Source organism: Camellia sinensis, chromosome 7 (genome assembly GCF_055761805.1).
Source record: "Camellia sinensis isolate YWXY chromosome 7, ASM5576180v1, whole genome shotgun sequence".
NCBI classification, from domain to species: Eukaryota; Viridiplantae; Streptophyta; class Magnoliopsida; order Ericales; family Theaceae; genus Camellia; species Camellia sinensis.
Genome location: NC_138967.1, coordinates 199,883,082 through 199,899,984, shown reverse-complemented (window position 1 = coordinate 199,899,984; position 16,903 = coordinate 199,883,082). Strand labels below are relative to the sequence as shown.

Below are 16,903 nucleotides of genomic sequence, written 5' to 3'. Positions count from 1 at the left end.
ATCAATATCAGCTCGGCCATGAGTATCGCCCTTTGGCCCCTTCGCAAGGGATAGTCCGACGGTGCATAGCTCGGTTGAGTGCATGTGATGGCAACTCTCCACAAGTGATAGGCCGGTCGTGGTATTCTGGTCGAGTGTGCCACCTGGACCAATGGCGTGAGGGATAGAGGAAATCTGCTCCAAGCATGCGCCAATATCGTTGGACAGTTCTGCGTGTACTGGTGGGAGGACTAAGCCTTTACACGCATAAGGTGGTGAGAGGTGAGCACTGCCACCTGTCCTAGGAAGGACAGCAGAGGTAGTGCGCGCATAATCTTGAGGCTGCATGGCCAGTCTTGAAATATGGAGGAGGACGAACGTTAGAGGTATGCAAAATCTTCCCCAAAAAGAATACTCTCTCTAACAGTCTTCTTCTTCAATTGGACTGACTTGATCGTCGGAGGGTTTATCCGGCACACTACCGCCGGGCAGCTCACCGTTTCTGTGTTGCCAGGTAGACGCCATCAAGAGAAGCTTGGAGTACAAGGAGTACGGAAAGCAGAGGATATTTCAACCCCGTACACGATATATGCCTGCAAAAAAAAAAAAAAAAGTTAAGCATGCATAAAATACTTACTACAAACAATCTTGAGCTTAATGAAAGACTCCAACAAGTTGGTGATTATCATCTTTTCCATTTTTTTATCATAGTTGAATGCTTCATAATTTCAAGAAGGATAGATTGTCTCCTCAGTATCTCAATTTTGAGCTGGTACAAAAATACATCTAATACTCAGAGTGTGAGCCATTTGCTTACTTTGGTAGCTTTTTTTACAAGAGTGTTGGACAGGTTGTAACTGAACTCCCCTTCTAAATAACTCCCTGGGCAAAAGGAATAGAGCAATGAGATATATTCATCAAGAGGTTGCAAGATTTAAACATGTTGGTGTTCAACCTTCAAAAAGATTCAAACAAGCATCAGTTGGACCCCAATCAGATGAGAAATACTTTCCAGAAAGTATGCCCATTACCAGAGGGCTATAGGTCAATAAGCTCACCCTGAAAAAGGTCTAATAGTGAGAAAGGGAAAACAACGTACTACTAAAATTATAAGGCACAATTACCAATCAATATACCTCTCATGATGACAGCATTCAGCCAACTCACAATCAAAATTTTGGCAAGGCAAGTTAAATGAATTCTGGAACAAAGAAAATGAGTTACAAATTAGCCTCAGCTTGCAGATAGCACATGCACACACACACGAATGATGGGTTGCTAATTTCTAACCTTGAATTGACCATATAATACCTGTAAAGATAATATCTTAGGGAAAACCATGGCCACATTTGATAGTGAAAAAACTTCATGACACCATATGGCGTTTCGTTATTGAGCGCAACATATTTGATCTAATAAAACATCTTTGACTACATTAGGAAAATTCAAAATGGCATGAGTACAAAGATAATGGCAACAAAAGCAGCAAAACCCCTGATAGTGCCACTAACCTTACCAGCATCAACAGCTTTGCCTAGAGTATCAAGCTATTCCTCTATGTCTATTGAATGAAATTGTCGAATCAGATCAAACTTGGTTTCTCCAAACGTTGAATGTAGCTACATGAAAAGCAATGGAGCGCTTCAACAATAGTGGAGTGGAACAATTGAAAATTTTGACGTAGAAGTTCATTTGGCAAATCTATCCATGATTTCCAAATAAAAAACGTGTTTATCTATTTGTTCTTTATTACAAACACAGTATGACTTAATCTGAAAAACACATTATAGTTCAAAAAGTACACAAAATAAAATCAATGGCCCAATAATTTCCCATGAAACTGTTGAACAAAATGAGCAATTGATTATTTATGAAGACTAAAAGCTCAAAATAATAGTATCATAATCAACCACATTTCAAAAAGCTCAATAAAAACTAATAAACACAAAAAGTAGTAGTAGTTAACTTTCTAAACTAATGATCATTATCTCATACATTATTATAACGATAAAAATTCTATGTCTCAGATTTCCCAGCCAAAACATCAGTTAAAATATTTTAGTCAACCACACTATAATCTACAAAATGCCAAGTCAACTTCATTGCTTCAAGAAACACAAATACCAATAAATAGCTTCTTTTTTTCTTTTCTTTTTTTTTTGTTATTAATTTCTTACTCTAATAAATACCCTCATCTTCATTAACAAACCCACATTGTCATATTCTCAACGGTGGTGTTACATGCACCAATTGATATATCAATTAGTGTACCAACATATATTATGACATTATTATTGACCTCATCCATTAATTGAACTAACATACTTCAATTGATTATAATGTCACATCATTTACTAAACCTTCAGTCATTAACTACTCAAGAGGTTCACCCAATAACAATGAAAAAAATGATTTCTCACAAGAAGGCAATAGGCCCCTGCTTTTTCATTAGGTTAATACAATCTAAACACAATGCTGATGCTAAATTTCCAGCTGTTTAAGGAAGAAATGCTCCTAGAAGATGAGGAAATAAGACTCAGGTTTAAGAAAAAAAAATCCTCTTTTAAACAATCTGTCCAAAAGGCATAACTTTTTTTTAAAAAAATTATACCATAAAAAAATTTATTTCAATTTATTTATTTTTTTTTTTTTGTTGATCAACAACAAAAGAAGAATTTTATTAAAAAGGAGAAAAGAGAAGTACAAAGGAGGACAATAAGTCCACAAAAGCAAAAATCAAAAAATCTACAAAGGAAAAAACAAGAAGTCCTCAAATTTTATTTTTTTTATTTCAATTTACTATCCAATTAAGCAAAAAACAAGTGGTTTACAAATCAAGTGTCAGTAACAATTTAAGAAATATATATTGAGATTTTCATCATCAATTTAAGAAATAGAAAGTTTCCATATTGTTGAAAATTCCAAACATTCTGTAATTAATGGACAAAATTTGAAAGGTATTGCCATATTGATAATTAAAAGTGAAAAAGAAAAAAAAATTGACGAGAACCAATAATATAATGACACATAGATTTTTACATTATAAAAATACAAAAATTTGAGAAAAATATATTGAAGTTTTCATCAATAAATACCTTACAACATTGCACTTATATTATATAATGTATTCCCGTTTGTCTTGCAGCTCTAGTTCTAGTTCTAGTTTTAAGATGTAAGCTCTAGCAACTCTTTATCACAAAATATATGCTCTTAGTTGTAATCATCTAATCATTTTTATTTTATTTTTTTGGCAAAATATTCATCAAATAATTAGAGTTTATACTCCTACTAGTTTGGGATTGGAAACAAAAACTAATTTCCCATTCATCTACCTTGAAAATTGCTGCAATTAATCACAATATCAACAATAATCAACACATTAGCTATATTTTAACTGAACACTTTTGTCAATAAACATGATATTCAAACTACAAAAGCTAACAAATTGAAATCAATTCCCAAACAGTAAACAAAAAGCTAACAAAGAGTTGTTCAATACAAATCTAAACAAGAACAAAACCAGAACAAACATATAAACAAATAGATTAGAACTTACCTCCAATGAGAAAGTTAGGGTTTCTTTTCTCAAAGGAGGAAATTTTTCCACCGCCAATTAACAATTGGATCAGTCGAGAACTTCAAAATAAAATAAGGATGATTATTCAATCAATACATAGAGATACATATATAAATTCATATATATACTTGTATAGAGAGATTTTTAGGAGAAGAAAAATTATCTAAAAAAAGGTTAGATAATGTGTATGCAGATATAAAGAGAACGAGATCGTGAGAGAGAGACATAGAGATCGAGAGAGAGATAAAAAGATTGAGATCAAGAGAAAGTCAGAGATAGAGGGAGAAATTGAGAGATCGAAAGAGAGATTGAGAGATCGAGAGAGATAGAGATTCATGCCAATGTTCTTCAGACGATGAAAGAAAGAGAGAGATGTCGAATCCCAGTGGTTTTGATGCATGTCTAGGGCAAAACTGGGAAAAACTGGGAATGGAGCAAATAAATAGAAGGAAATAGGAGAAATAAATTGGGCCTTGCATTCCTGCGGGCTGAATGAGGTTTAAAGTCACTGATAAATTCGGACTAGCTCTAATGATTCCTAGCCCCAATAGATTAATCTATTTGAAGGGTTTATTCTTTCCTTTCAAAACAACTCTCTATTCTATTTCATATGGACTGATGCTTTTGGATTTTTGTGGGATTTGATAATTTATAAAAAGTCATCCTTTAGGGTATCAAATCCTGAAGTCAGTAGAGATAGTCTTTTGCTAGTTTTTAGGGCAGCAATTTCTGTAGGTCTATCTTGAAAGGGTGGAGGGTGCTGTTCTTTAGTTAATAAGGTTAGATTGGTTGGAGAGCCGTTTCAAGAATAGGAGCAGGTAAACTATTTGTGGAAGGGATAGGGACAAAGTGATGAGCACAAATGGATTTACAATTACGACTAGAGGAATTTGAGGGAGAATTTGTTTGTGAAATTTGAGCAATGTACATAAACTCCAGGATTTATCTCTCAACCTTCTCTGTGATTTCTATATGGTCATTGACTCATTGCCAATTTTGTTGCTAGAGATTTGTGGCATTCTTCAAAAACTACTTACAAGGTTGAGCGGTTGAGAAAGCTTAGGAACTGTATTGATATGAGGTTTCAGAAACCACTAACCGTGTGCCAGCTCGGTACCTCTGAGGGTGTTAGCCCAGCACAAAATTAGCCCATTTTGGTTCGTTTTTAGGTCTAATTTCAGGGAAGCATCTTGGGCACATTCAAACTTTGTTTATGCTATCCAGATATCAAAAAGCTTGGGGACTTTACTTTCTTCTCCAGCTGGTTTCAACATCAAATACTTATTCTTTTTTGAGTTATGGCCATTTTACCCCCTCAGGAGGTAAACAATGAGTCATTTTCATAAAATGCTCATAACTCTTTTATTTGAAATCAGATTGAAGCTCATTTTTTATGCACGGAAACCTCTTCCAAGGTACTAAAGAACAATTTTTAAAAATGAGTAGTTTTGCACATAAAATAATGGGCAAAAAGTAGCTCTTTTTGAAGGGCACCGCGGGGTATTTTGTCATTTTGCATGTTTCACTTTTTAGCCAATTTCTATCCTGGGGAACTGTTCCAAAGGGCATTATGATTTAGTTTTTGTAGCTGGAGGTTGGTGAGTTTGTTTGGATGCACAGAAAGAGTAACAGTTTTTAGTTATAATTAGGCAAAGAAAACCAAAGTTTTGGGAACTGTGAATAGTAACAACTACGTTTAAGTCTTGGTGCTCTACCAGTGCCAGAAGTGAGTGGTTGAAGGAAAGATGTTGGCATTGTTTTGGAGGTGTTTGGTGTGTGAGTTTAGGAATGTGGTTCTAGGACTTTTGTGAAGTGCTAGTCTTTAAGGTTTTAATTGTTAAAGAGAATGAGAGTTATTGTGTAGGAAAAGTACTAGGGCAATGAAAGATGAGGCTTATGGTGTAGGGAAAGGACTAGGGCTTTGAAAGAAGTATTTTTGGTTGAAAAATTGATGAAATTAGTGGCTACTAGTGATTGAATTAGAAAATTTTGCTTTCATACAGTAAGGGAAGGAGGGCAATTTTCATTTATGAGATTCACTTCAGGCATCGCACCTAGGGTTAAAATTGCACTGAATGATCCCCCATGGCTTCAAAAATATATTTCATTGATATTCATTCTTGGTAATCCAAACACAAATATGGTTTAGACTCCAGTTTGGAAACAATAAAACATTTATTGACCAATAAAAAATCCATAACCATAATGTAGACACTCCATTTTGACTGACTCTAAGACTTCGGACACTTGCAAGCCTCCCGATGATGAAATGGTAAATTACTTCATCTTTAGAATGTTTAAGGATGTTTGGAGTTGTTGTGTGAACCCGTTTTTAGCCAAAAAAATAACTTTTTAACCCCAAGCAAGAGAGATAATCCCAATTGTGCTTTGCTAAAACGTATTTCCCAAAACTAGTGACTGGTTTTATCAAAAACATTGATCAGAAGAAAATTCGGACTTACTTGGGTCACATGCAAGCCAAGAACATGAAATACATGCAAGGATGACACGTGCACCATGGCAAAGGGTGCATGTACAAAATCATTACGTGTGCGCACATTCAAGCGTAGCAAAGCCAGGTATAAAAACTCAATCTTGGTGTATTTTTGGTGGGAGGTGGAGGGAGAAAACGATGAAACCCTAGGAAAGGATCCAGAACCTTCCCCTTTGCCTATAAATAAAGCCTTTCCCCTCTCTTTCAAAAGGGTTAAAAAATCTTAAGCTTTTAGAGAGTTTTAAGAGCCAAACACTCCCATCCTCCTCCCCCTTAGCCTTAGCCACGAAATTCCTCCACCCACAGCAGCTTTGAACTTTTGTAAATCATCCTAAGGTGTGAAGAACCCAAACTATTTCAAAAACCTAAGGTTGAGGGAGGCTTGCAAGCAAGAAACTCGACTTTTCTTACTATTTCTTGGTGTGTTCTTCAATTTAATCAAACCAGTATGCAAAACTCTTTTACCTTTCTATATTTTTGTATGTTCTTACTTTATTTTTCAATATGTATCCATGCTAGGTTGTTAGTTCATCATTCTATCATGTAGTTCTTTTATTTCATTAACTTTCTCGCCTCTTTCCATGCATGTTTCTTCTATGTCATTAGAACATGTTTTAGGTCTTATTTAGACACAATAATCATGCATGGTTCGGTTTGATTATCATTTAGTTTAGTTTAGTTTATATATATACTTTTTTATTTGTTAGTTGTATCTTTGTGCATATTCATCATTAGTGGCCTCAAACCAAGCCTAGGACCATCACTGTGTGTGTTAGTTGCATATTAGGACATATTTACTTTATGCATGCATGTAAGACGCTGAAAGTAGGCAATCGAGTAAGTCCTTTTTCCTCCTTGGCATATGCTTGTTTCTTGTATTTTTTTAAATTATGCAAGCTAATTGCTTTTCTATTCAAAATTGTGTGTTTTGTATGTTTTTATGAATATTGCTTATTTTAGTTTAAGTTTATGGCCACATTATGTTTAAAATCCTTTTTATTTTATTTTATGAAAAATCATATTTTATAAGGAACGTGGCTTTATTCTTTAAATTTAAAATAGACAGTATTTATTTTCTTCAAATCACATTGTCTAGGTTAGTTAAAGGTTTTAGTTCTAAAAATGAATTTATGCGAATAATTAACCACTAAAATCATAAAATAGGAAAAGAGTAGAGACCAATCTTCGGATTGGGCAAAGGGGGGTGCTTCCATGAAGATGGCCTTCTCCTTTTGTACCTATGCTTCTAAACCCAAAATTTTCTTAGTTATGACAGGCTAGGCCTTAATTTAGTTTTCATCGTTAAAGGTTTTTTAATTCCTTTTTAAAATTTAGGTGGCGACTCTTTGTTGGTCAAAGTAAGTCAGTGTGGGAAGTAATGTCTTAGACTAAAAAAAGGCACCGCGCCTATAGTTGACGACTCTATTGGGGAATTAAGTTAGCTTGACTTGAAAATTTCTATTTCATGAAATTAGTGGTTAATTGTTAATCGCATTGCATCATTTTAGACTAAGGAAACCTACTGTGTTGCATAATATTTCGGACACTATTCATGGGCTATGTTATGTCAATAAGACAAGTGTCAGATTATGCTATTAGTACTGTTTGATCATTCCCTTGTGGGATGAGAGGTATATTAATAGTAATAACTAATGTACCCTTTTGTGACCAAACCTACGTTTTGCATATAGAGAGCATTAACACCTTCCAAACTAGGACATGATACCTTCCTTTCTAGGATTGTATTGTTGTCTTTTTGTATGATTTAGTGAATGCTAGATCTCATTCCAAATTAGGATACAACAACCCTATCCCCAAATAGTCATGAATGCAAATTATGTACTTATGTGATGTTTTGGAAATGATTTCATTCCGAAGATTAACAATCATAAAGGCAATGATTAGATTCCAAAAAAAAAAGTCTGAAGAGTCTAATATGGCAGTAATTTGATTTTGGAGCAATCTAAGTCATTTGGGGGCAGTGATCTAATTACAAAATTTAGGGGTTCAATTTATGCAGTGATTCAAATTTTGATTATGAATTGAGCAATCAGTGGGAAATTAGGAGGTAGTTTCCCAATTTAAAGGTGAGTTTAAATTTGAATTCTTATCTTAGTGATTAATTGAGAATGATTGCCTTTCTAAAATTTAAATACCCAAGCAAATATGTTATCCAAAAATAACTTCTTTAAAAAAAAAAAAAAACCTTTCCAACTTAAGTACAGCTGTAGACACTCCATTTTTGACCGTCCTTAAGACTTGGGCGCCACTGATTGGATCATTCGATGGTGCAGACTATCTTGTGCAAATGTTCGATTTCTTCAGCAAGGAGAGAGAGTCAAATCCCAACCTTATACCCCATTTTTGGACTAAAACTATTTTGACCAAAGATTTTAGACCTTAAAGCCCTCTCTTTCAAAATATTTTTGAAACAAAGTTCCTATGACGTTCCGACGCTCGCATTTTGTTAGATGTTGCGCTTTTTGGTAAACCGAGCAAGAACAAAGTGGAAATGAATGAAAGAGAGGTGAGATCATTGAAAAAATCTTTCAAACATCTTGTTTAGAGGTTTGGAGTTGAAGAAAAGAAGAGGAGAGGGAAGAAACCAAGTTGGAGAAGAAGATGGGCATGAACCGTTAAGAGAGAGTCGAGCAGCCCTTGCTAAATCGGGCCTATCCATTTGTACACTTGGATTCATACTATGAGGCCACCACCGTTGGAAATAAGACTTCTGGGGCTTCATTTTCCACTCAAGAATCTCCTAAAGTCGAGTCCGGATGAGGGAGATATGGTTGGTTGAAGTTAGGCATGAATCCGGTTGAGCCAAAACTAAGAAGTCTTCACTAAAATAGGGATATCTCTTTTCACACTTGGAATTTTGATGTGAGACTACCACCATTGGAAAGCTTACTTCCGGGGCTTCACTTGGACACAAGAATGACCTGAAAAGGATTCCATATGAAGGAGATATGCCCATTTTAAGTTTGACCTGCAGAGCAGATTTTTGCTGTTGGCCAGAAAAGTAGCTGGCCGGCCAGTTTAGGTAGCCTACCGGCCACTTGAAGTAGCCGGCCGACCAGTTATGTCCAAAACTCAGATATTTTGCAGATCTTTTCCCTCCAGCTATTCTACACAACCTCCAGCTGTCCCAATTCAGATATTTTGACCTTGAGCTCTTGTATTGCTATATATGGAGGCTATATCTATCATTTTGAGAGGTTAACAAGTTTGGGAACCTCTCTTTCTAAATCTCTCTCTCTCTCTCTCTCTCTATAATTTTGTGAGCAAAATTCCAACCTCTCTCTCTAGAAGCCTTTCTCTCTTCTTACATTGTGCTTAGAAGTGAGAATTTCCTACACTATTGCAAAGAGACCCTAAATCAAACACCTCTACCTTGTTGCTGAGATTCTTGGAGGTCCTATTTAAGCTCTCAAAGCTGGTTTTGGCTCAGATTTGCACCTTTTTTGCTGTTGTGCTTCAAGGGTAAGCACTTGTCCCTTTTAAGCTTGTCTTGCACACTTGTTTTGCCACCTTTGCAAACTATTTTTTGCTTGGTTTTGAACTGAAGAAAGCTCTGTTTTTCAGTCCTAAAAATGGTGGTTTAAGCCCCTTTTGAGTTTGAGGGTGGTCCACCCTTCTTGTCTCTTTGCTTTGCTAAGCTTTGTGCTATCTTTCAAAACTTTTGAAACCATCTCTTTTGGCCCTTTAACCACTGAATTCTAGTGGAATTTTAGTGGTGGAAAGGTGGTTTTGAGGTCTAAAATGAGAGGAGGTGGTCCCCTCTCCTCTTGTCTTGTTTGCATGTGTTGATGACCCAACACATGAGCATGCGTTTTCTACCATCTCATGGCTTGATCTTAGCATATTTTTGTGACTTTTTAGACCTGCTTTAACTCTGTTTTTGGCTGGTTTGGCCATTGGTTGCTTGCATCTTGCATTTGTAGTGTAATTTTGCTTACTAGCCTAACATGCCTAATGAGTATGCCTATCATTCTAGATTGTGTTAGCTCAACTCCAGCATATTTCTGTTAATGTTTTAGCATGCTTTAGGACTGTTTGGGTGGTCTTAGCCTTTTGAGGCTTGCTTTGTATAGCTATAGTGCAAGTGCCTTAACTAGCTTTGAGTTTTAAGACTCCTAGCATTTGAGTTATTTACATGATATGGCATCATTTAGCATGTGATTTCAGAGCATATTCCGCTGTCACACTCTCACATATATCACTCTTTAAATGCTTTTGAGTGTTGTGTATTATGCCTTGCTTGAGAGCCAATTTGTGTGCATGATTTTCTTGCCTTTTATGCTTCAATTCCAGCATGATTAGGCCACTGATTTGGCATGTTTTAGGTCTGTCCATTGCTGATTTGGTCATTTGAGCTTTGTATTGCATACCTCTAGTGTTGTGTCCTTCACTAGTTTCAATTCTTTTGACTCCTAACATGTTGTGCATGGTTTGTTTGCATGATTTTAAGTCATTTCGCATGTCATTTCAGTGCTAAAATATATGCCATTGCACTCCATTGTTTCACTCTTTCATTTGCTTTGAAAGAGGTCTTTAGCCCCTTGTTGGCTTGAGCATGGGATTAAGGCTCTCATGCCTAATGATTTAGCCTTCTCTTGAGGGTTTCAACTAACCAAAAACATGAGGCTTCTTTCATGCTCAAGGTGCTTGTGGCTTAGGCCATCTCTCCAATTAGATGACTTTTCACATTAGACTTAACCGGTTAAAGGACGAATTGGTGAGCTAAAATGTGTAAACAAAATTGAATCAAGTAAAACATGACTAAGATAAGTATGTTGTTTGCATTGCATGTGTTTGGATCGGACGTTAATCCAAACGTAAGAAATGTGGGACGTTTCATACTCGAAGTGATGAAACGTGTCACATTTCTTGGTCACCAATACCCTTGATCATGCATGATAGGGTGGAGGCACTTTGAGTCTTATATGTGCATTCACTAAGCTTGTACAAGCTTGGCTTTTGGACCATCATGCATTAAGATGCTTGGTTGGTGCCTTGAAAGCCGAGCGCTACACTCCTTTGAGCTTGAGAAATGATGAGGAGTGTGGCAGTACACACATTTCCTTGCAAATACATTGTTGTGCCTCTGTTGTTTTCTGTTGCAGCAAAAACAGCATTTTGGAAAAGCAGGTGGCCGACTAGCCACTTGAGGTAGCCGACCGACCACTCTCACTAGCCGGCTGGCCAGTTGAGGTGGCCAGCAGCCACTTTTTGGAGCCGAACGGCCACCAGTCCATATTTGTGCAGAAATAATCCTGTTTTGGAGCAGAAGCAATGTGGAGGTTGGTTCAATGTTCAAAAACCATGGCACGTGCAAACAGAGGCAATTGACGGCAAAGCAATGGATTTCCAAGCGGACGCCATCCGAGCATACATGTCTCCCTCACCTGCGAGGCCACTTTATCGCTTTAATTAGTTAGTATAGCTAATTATTCAAATGTTGTAATTAATTAGTTTGTGTAACTAGTTATTCAAATTCAAATTGGTTTGTAATTAATTAGCTTAGCATAGTTAATTAGTTGGTTTGTAATAAATTAGCTTAGCATAGTTAATTAGTTGGTTTGTAATAATTAGCTTAGCTTAGTGTAGCTTAGCTTGTTTATTCAGACCCTCCTTCGCGAGGGCGCAATGTCATAATAAGGGTGCGTGCGTGTGTGTGTGCATGTCTTCCAACCCCACTTCTTTCTTCCTTTTACTTATCAGCTTTCGATGATTAGTTTAGGGCATATTTCAATTAGCATACCTTATGCTTTGCATGCGCGCATCATTCATTTGTCTTGCATGCACCGGGCTTGGCGCATCATTCAAACTACATTGTATTTCAATACCTATTTGAATACGTGTATCAATTGTTGCATTCATATGCCATCTTAGATAGCCGAGTCTATTCAGTTGCATTATTGCATGTGTTGCATTAGGCATTCTGTATAGTTAGAATCATGCATTGATTTCTAACTAGCTTCTGTTTTGGCTCAGAGTACACTGTAAGTGTTTACACTTTAGCATACTTGCATGAGTGTGAGTGCTGCCATGACACATGCTTGCCATGAGGCTATTTGCTTAAGTGCTTAACTACATGAATGCCTATGGGTGGAGACTTGATTGCCTGAATTGGAACAACTCAATGATTGTGAGTTTTAAGCCCACTTTGCGAAGTGGCAAAATCATGTTTTAAAGCCCAGTTGAGGGTGGCAAATCCGCGCTTTAGCCTACTTGCGAGTAGCACTTTCAAACCATTTTCGAAAACAAACATGAGTTGTTTTGTTCCAATTCTCGTGATCGAGTCTGTACTTGTATGTTGTGCACATCACATAGTAAGTTAGCTAAATAACCGGAATAAGAACACATGGTTTATAAAACAACATATCATGCTTAGTAGAGGCCGATCCTTTGATCGGGCGAGCGGGGGTGCTCATTTCAAGACCTTCCCCTCTCGTACCCAAGTTCCCAAGCCGAGGCAACTTTGGTGATGACGGACACATGGCCTTAGGCACGAGTCAAGGTTTCCTAGATTTCTCAAAATAAAATATTTAGGTGGCGACTCTGTAATCTGGCAAAACAGTCCATGCTTGGCCCTTTTTTTTTTTCTTCAAAATTGATTTTTCAAAACCAATTGCCAGATTTGGACTCTTTGGTGTTTATCAGTCTCACATTGCACTTTGTGAGATTAGATTCAGAACCGTGATAGGAGTTCAAACTGTAGTAAGACCAAATTCGCGCCCTCTCTGAAAGGGGGGCGCGCGAAGGAAGTCGGGTCTACAACAGCCTTAGAGATTATGGAAGGTGTTTGTTGAATAAGAATCTTTAAGTCATTAACTTTAGGGGGAATTTCAAATTTTATGAAATATGGTAGATACAAAAGTGGTGATCAAGTCTTTCATTTTGAATGAAATTCTATTTTCCCTGAAAAATATTTGACTAAGGAGACAATTGTTTGATTAGGCACTTGGAATGAAATCCAAAGTTCCTTGGGATGAAAGAATTTTGAAAAAGAAATATCTGAGTAGAATTTTGGAAATTATGGAAGGTTTTTGATTAGATGAAAATATTTAAGTTATTGACTTTAGAGAAGACCTATCTCGCACTGGTGTGGGTTATTCGGAAGTTACGACATTACTTATTCGCCCACTGAGTGGTGTTGGTTTCAAGATTAGACCTCATCAAATATCTCTTTAAGAAACCAGCACTAACTGGTAGGTTGGCATGATGGTTGTTGCTTCTGGCCGACTTTGACTTGAAGTACATCACTAGAAAATTAGTGAAAGGCAGAGCAGCGGTAGAGTTCTTGATAGATCAATCGGTCAGTGGAGAAGACAGTTCAAAATACCTATTCCTAGATGAATCAATCATGCAGATAATGAAGGAAACATAGAAATTGTACTTTGATAGAGCTTCAAACCAAATCGACTATGGAATAGGGGTCCTTATTGCCTCGATGAACCCATGTGCCATTGTCCTTCAATTTTCAGTTTGAAGTTTCAAACAATCAGGTGGAGTACGAAGCTTGTATTGTTGGATTAGAAGCAGCCCTTAAACTAGGGGCAAAGCGGTGGGATGTTGTCAGTGACTCAAATTCGGTGGTCTCACAAGCCAGAGGAGATTGGAAAGTCAAAGAAGAGATGATGAAAGTATATCACCAGACTCTGGATTGTCTGCTATCTAGATTTGAGAAAGTCACAGTCATCCACATGTTGAAGGAGAACAACTGGGCCGTTGATGCCTTGGCTACCCTGCCTTGTATTGTTGGCATCCCTGAAGGCATTAAAATGAGACCAACCATCATAAAGTAGAGATATGCACTAGCCTACGAGTTGATTGTTGCAGTGGAAAAAGCCCAAGATGGACGTCCTTAGTACTACGACATCTGGAATTCATAGAGAAAGAGGTCTATCTACAAGGGGCAACGAAGAAGAAGAGGATCATCCATTCTACAAAAGGCAATTAAGAAATACAAAGATTGGCCAAACAAGCTGCCATTTGCACTATAGGGATATCGGTTATCAGTCAAGACTTCAACTGGGGCAACTCCTTATTCCTTGGCCCATGGGATGGAAGTTGTCTTGCCCATTGAGATTAAAATCCCTTCATCGTGAGTGTTGGTTGAATGGCAAATTGAAGAGGCTGAATGGCAAAAAGGAATTGATGCTATTAGATGAAAAGAGGCTTCATGCATTGTATCATGCCCGAGTTTATCAGCATAGAATTGCCCGTGCATTTAACAAGAAGATGAAGGACTGGAGTCTGAAAAATGGGGATCTAGCGCTCAAAGAGGAATCGAGCTTCGGTGCATGACCCAAGGGAAAATACAAGCTAAACTGGATGGGGCCGTATATTATCAACAAACAAAAAAATGAGCAGTTGTAATGATATATTGAAATGGGTTAGAATTTACACAATCTATTAACTTAGGCAAGCTAAAGAAGTATTATCCTTGAGAGAACTCATTAGGCCGAAAACCAGAAAGGGCTACCTAAACAAATTTAAAGCATACAATAAAAAAAAAAAAAAGTATAGAAGCTCGCAAGGTTGAAAACCTAAAAAAGCGGCCTTGGCAAAAGTAAAGAGCACAAAAAGAGAGAGTTAACACTTAAGTGAACCTCAACCTGAACTAAGAATGACCTGATTCCCACCCTTGGGATACGTAGGTAACCTTCTTTTGAAGTTCGGCCCTATCTCGTCTAGATTCCATCAACTTGTCAGCACCAGTCATTGGCATCTAGCATCGGATTACTAAGTATTGAGGGGGATTTTTAGTTGTTCAACTCATGGATTCGATTGTGGAAATGTCTAATTAGTGAGTTTGCAAAATTGTATTTTGAGTTGTTTTCAATGAGAAGAGTGAGTGATTTGTGTTCCTTTCTGGTTGACCAATTATACAAACTTTTGAAAATAAGGGAATAAACTTCATTGCACTATTTTATTGATAATAATCTCAGACATAACATATGAAAGCAAATTTAACTAATTCCCATTTGACAAAATTCTTGAACTGCTAAATTAAATAGAAGTCGAAAAACTCTAAACTAGGGGCACCGTAAGTCAAGAATCACTCGGTCTTTATCCTCTTGAATGGTCTCTTTTCATGCGTCTTGACCCACTAAATCTCGTGTTCAAGCCACTAGATGAATGCTCTCGATAGCTTGCGGCTGGAACCCTCTTCTACCATCATGAATGTCCTATCTTGCCAAGCTTTGGCATTGGACTTCGAGTGAGAAGCTCGAAAAGCAAAAGGAGAAGGGTATGAAGGAGAACCGAAATGAGCCACCTGTTCATGCCCAAATTGTTACATAATCTGATGAGGGAAGTAGTAGACCATATGAGTCAGGCTAACTACCTCTACGCTTGGGAAATGAAGCATCTCTCGGGTCATAGCTAGAAGTGCTAACTAGTGGTAACACCAGGCAATGTCTCTGTGAGTCCGGGCACACATCCAATCTTGTCAATCTTCAACGGAATTCATTTTCACCAAATTGGGCCTGAGTATGATATGAAATCCCCGAGTAATGGGTAGGAGCTTCCCACACCTTCAACTTGTCCATAAGCCACATTTGGAAAAAGAGAAAAAGAAAAAAAGAGACAAAAAGAATAGAGAGGTGTGAGATGAGTGGAAAAAGTAAGTTGGAGTGTGCAAAACTAGAAAAGAGAGATAAAAGAATAGAGAGATGAAAGATGAGAAACCAAGTGAGATAGGTGGGTACTTGAAGCAATAACGGGCTCCCAGCAAAGTTTGCAATTTTACTAGCACGAACCTCATCCAAACCTATCAAAGTCTCCACCAAGACTAAACCAATGAAGCTCCTCTCGTCCTTAACCTACTTGGCCACATCAACCAAGATAGGGCTAACTATCCCACTACTCGACATCGCTAGGAACTTGGCAAACAAGCAGATACATAGAGTAGCCTGCCTACACTCTTGAAACTCACCCTGGAAGGTTAACACCGCGATATTAAATTCCAATATGGTTTAACTGGCACACAAGCACATCCTCATCAGCCATGGCAATTCAATTGGTTCATTCAGGGCACAACAACGTTTCAGAGACAATGGGGGTATTTTGGCATCAATGTTAGAGTCATGTTAGGTTGCTTGTATAGCATTTTTAAGTTGTAATTTTGTTTTATTGTCTTAGTCATGTTCAAGAGTCTTTGTGAGATTCATGAGAAAAGCACAAAAGGCCAAGCAATTGAAAGAAATAAAACATTTTGACAAAAATAATATTGGATTTCATTGCATATTCTATGAAAATTTTGGATATGTACAAAACATGGATTTTTATGAAAAACATGGGACATCCCCCGAAGGCATCCTGTACAATATTTTATGAAAAAGAAAAAAAATACAAAAAAAGAAAATGAAAAGCATAAACATCTTAAAGACTATGGCAAATGGAACCCGATCAGTCTTCCCAAGAGCACTTCGAATTACCTTGAAATGGACCCCCCTCATCTTGATCATCATCATCATTATCATCATCATCATCGCTACTATTACTGGACTCATAGTCATCATCCGAACTGCCTCCCCTAGCCGTATGGGATGCAGATGCACCTCCCGCATTCCTAGATAGGCCAATGACTTGTAAGAATCAAATAGGAACTCATAATCGGCCAAGATTACAGTATAGTTGAATCATCATATGGTAGGAAAGGAAAGTCGCCTGAATCGGGCCCCGAGCGCCCATACATACTCTCGAATCAGCGTTATCATGGTCAACAATGTCCTATAGCTGTGAGCATGCCTATAAGGAACCTAATAAGTACAATTGAAAGCCAGAGATAAGAGATAGGAAGTAGGAACCGAAAATGAAAGATAATTAGGAGTAAATTACAA

At 37.3% G+C, this 16,903-nt stretch overlaps 1 long non-coding RNA gene and 1 pseudogene across 2 annotated transcripts in view; both read right to left on the bottom strand.

Moving 5' to 3' along the window:
* The window catches only part of LOC114278945 (uncharacterized), a 63,272-nt gene extending 59,126 nt beyond the window's left edge, over window positions 1-4,146 (bottom strand). Inside the window, exons 1-4 of one of the 2 annotated variants that reach the window (XR_014334867.1) lie at window positions 3,896-4,146; window positions 1,270-1,598; window positions 1,116-1,180; window positions 797-934 (exon numbers count right to left, since the gene is read on the bottom strand). This is a non-coding gene — a long non-coding RNA (uncharacterized LOC114278945). Of the gene's footprint in view, window positions 1-796; window positions 935-1,115; window positions 1,181-1,269; window positions 1,599-3,535; window positions 3,867-3,895 lie in introns of those variants that run through there. The other variant, XR_014334868.1, reaches the window with a different exon arrangement.
* On the bottom strand, window positions 2,317-2,426 carry LOC114278967 (small nucleolar RNA snoR74; annotated as a pseudogene).
* Window positions 4,147-16,903: the final 12,757 nt, after the last annotated feature.